Consider the following 3,512-nt stretch of genomic DNA (forward strand, 5'->3'; position numbering starts at 1 on the left):
ACCTTAGGACAGTCACATACAATAGTATAAATCAAATTAGTGGTTTTACAGTTGATATAAGAAACTAGATTGTGCTTCTTGGCATTCAACGGATTAGTAAAGACATCTCTGGTTGGGTGCATATGGGGACAGATGCTGCATGCACCACAAGGAAACGAACCCTTCAAATTGATGCCCCTATTCAATTTAACAGTGGGTCTCCTAAAGTGACTATTGGTGAGCAAGTCCCTAAGCCATGGAGCCCGTCTTGCTGTAAGGAGAGGGACATCACTCACCAGAGATGATACTTGAGAATCAGAAGTGAGGATGGTCCAATGTTTTGATGGAATACGTCGCACCTGTGTCCACTGATTATTATAATTAGTGATCAAGCGGAGTGGTTGATCTTTCTTGTTAGTGTGGTTATCAATCAAGGTATGTTGGGTTTCATTTTTAGCCCTCCGGTAAGCACTGGAGATGATACTGCGGGGATAGCCACGTTTCCTGAAACGAGTCGTAAGATCGTTAGCTTGTAAACAGAAATCATCAGACATGGTACAATTCCTCCGCGCCCTTAAGAATTGACCGATAGGCACACCATTCCTGGTATGAAAGGGATGGAAGCTATCGAACCTGAGCAAGCTGTTGGTGGAAGTAGGCTTGCGATATAGATTAGTCCGCAGAGATCCATCTTCAATCTTCACTGAGAGGTCCAAGAAGGTGGCTGTGGAGGATGATATGACATATGTGAGAAATATATTGTAACAATTACTATTCAAGAATTGTATAAATTCATGGCAAAGATCCTCAGGGCCCGTCCAGATAAATATCACATCATCTATACACCTTCTCCAGCGAGTAATATATTGCCTGTAAGGTAGGGAGGGGTATACGATTGTAGCCTCCCACCACCCTAAAAAAATTTGGCGTACGAAGGTGCGAATCGCGCACCCATGGCCACTCCAGATGTTTGACGGTAAAATTGACGATCAAATATAAAATAGTTGTGGTCAAGGGGTGAAGGAGCAAAGATCTAACAGGAAGGAATCATGCATCCTGTCAGAGTGGGATTGTTCATCCAAAAAAAATGTCAGTGCTCGGATCCCATCAGAGTGCGCGATATTTGAATACAGTGACTCTACGTCACAGGTCACCAAAAAGGCTCCAGCTGGTACCGTGACAGATGTACGAAATTTGATAAAATCTGTAGAGTCTTGTAGATGTGATGGTAGTTTCAAAACCAAAGTTTGGAGGAAAAAATTGAGGTAAGTTCCCACCTTCTCACATAGGCTCCCTATGCTAGAGACTATCGGGCGACCGGGGGGCACATTGACATCTTTATGCACCTTGGGTAACATATAGAATGTGGGGATCACAGGATGTTCAACCCACATAAATTATTTCTCACTGATGGTAATGATACCCAAGGTGCATGCCCTATCAAGAAGCACTTTTAGTTTTTTGGAGAAGGCCAAGGTCGGATCAGAAGGGACCCTCAAATAAAACCTATTGTTGTTAAGTTGCCTCCTGGCCTCCTCTAAATACATGTTCACAGGCCAGAGAACCACGTTACCCCCTTTGTCGGCTTCTTTGATGATGATATTGGTGTTACTGCGAAGTTGTTGTATCACCTTCCTGTCAAGGGGGTTGAGGTTCTGGCCCATGCACAGATCAACAGGTAGTCTCGAGATGTCAAATTTGACCACATCAAAAAATGTCTTGATGGCAGGAGCCAAAGAGAGAGGTGAAATAGCTGTAGACTTACGTTTTAACGGAAATGGTTTCCTGCCCATAGGATTCTCATTTTCTCGGAGAAGATCCAATAAATCATAGAACACCTGTCGATCTGTTTCCGGAACATGGTTAATGATGTCAGGTTTTTATACATCGTTTTGAAGACTAAGGTCTTACAAAAAAGGTACAGATCCTTAATTAGAGTAAATTTGTCAAGAACATGCATAGGTGCGAAGGTTAAACCCCTTTGCAGGACCAAAATTTTGCAGGAAGCCAGGATATGATCAGACAAGTTAATGATTTGTAAAGAGTCATCCAAAATAGGATTACCTGTATTTGAGGTAGTAGATATTTGTGTGCCTGTGATAGGAAGAGTGGTGTTCAAAAGTGTCTGTGGCTCCTGTTGGACCAATGAGCATTCTATGGTCTGGGTTTTGGATTTCTCGTTCTCAAACTTCTTACGCTTCCTGCCCCTTCTGAACCGGTGTCTGCGTCGCTGTTTGTGCTCGATAAAAAATCATCACTTACTGTAGGGTTATTAGTAGAGTTATCATGAGATGGTGTATTCTTGGAATTGGTGGAGGCCGCCCATCTAGAGTTGCCATGATGTTTCCATCTATAGGCGGTCTTTTTTTCAAAATCAATTCGGTCTCTATTGAGCTTATGTTTCGTCTTTTGTATGACCTCTTTTTCATATTTATCAATGGAGTCTTTCATTTGTGTCAAGAATGGTTTCACCTGTGTAGCCTTATCAAATTTATTCAGGTTGCTCTCCTTCTCCCTGCTCTCAATTTTAGTCTTAGAAAACAATTCACGGTCATGTTCAAGAATCATGTTGATTATGATGTGAGAGCATTTAAGGAGACCCTGTTCCCATGTGCTCTTGAAAGGGGTCGTGGGTTCCCATGCTGGGAAAATTTGGACTCGCAAGCCTCGGGGACAGATATTAGCTGCCAGATATTCTTCAAGACTCCGAATATTCCAATGGAGCCTGATCCCCTTTTTGTGTAAAGCAAAGAGTTCCTGAGAGCATGTAGAAAATTCAGAATCAGATACAATATTAACACTAGTAGAAAATGGATTATCCTCAGATTGTGCGCGCCAGGAGGCCTCCCTGGCTTCCCAAGCCATGATGGCACTCAATTCAAGAAAACCCAAGGAGGAGGAAGAAATGAGACAATAATCAAATATGTGGACTTTTAAATAGTAAATTGACAATATAAATAAATGGTCAAGGGCCACATATGAATAAATATAGCCCGTGCTATCCCAGAAGCCTGGATGACCAGGAAAACAATGCAATGAGAAACAAAGAGGGGATGCACAGCCTAAAATGGACAAAGGAGTGCTGCCATATGTGCGAGAGCAATATGTATACAGAGAAGAAAAAGACACACATAAAATAGGCGCACATCAAAAATCAAAATGAAGTATCATATCATATATTAAATATTTTTATTGGGTCAAAAATAGAAATAGAAAAAACACACAATTTAAGAATTTTTAGAAGAGAATAGGTATCCTATTTGAAAGCCTACATACATACAGATGTGGTATTTACCTTGAATTGTACAGATGATAGTAGGAGCTGCAGACATGTGCTTCCCTCCACCCCAACGATCGTTTCACACCTGCTTCTTCCAGTGGGCGTGTCATGGTGGATATTAACTAGCCTTATATAGTCTGTTGTGCCCAGTCTAATTATCAATTAAAGTGGAGCCGATGTGGGCTTTGTGACGAGCACATGAGGGGCATGACGCGGTCAGCGTTTTCCCATGCCAGGATACTTCCTGGTTGCA

Source organism: Anomaloglossus baeobatrachus, chromosome 3 (assembly GCF_048569485.1).
Source record: "Anomaloglossus baeobatrachus isolate aAnoBae1 chromosome 3, aAnoBae1.hap1, whole genome shotgun sequence".
Taxonomy (NCBI): domain Eukaryota; kingdom Metazoa; phylum Chordata; class Amphibia; order Anura; family Aromobatidae; genus Anomaloglossus; species Anomaloglossus baeobatrachus.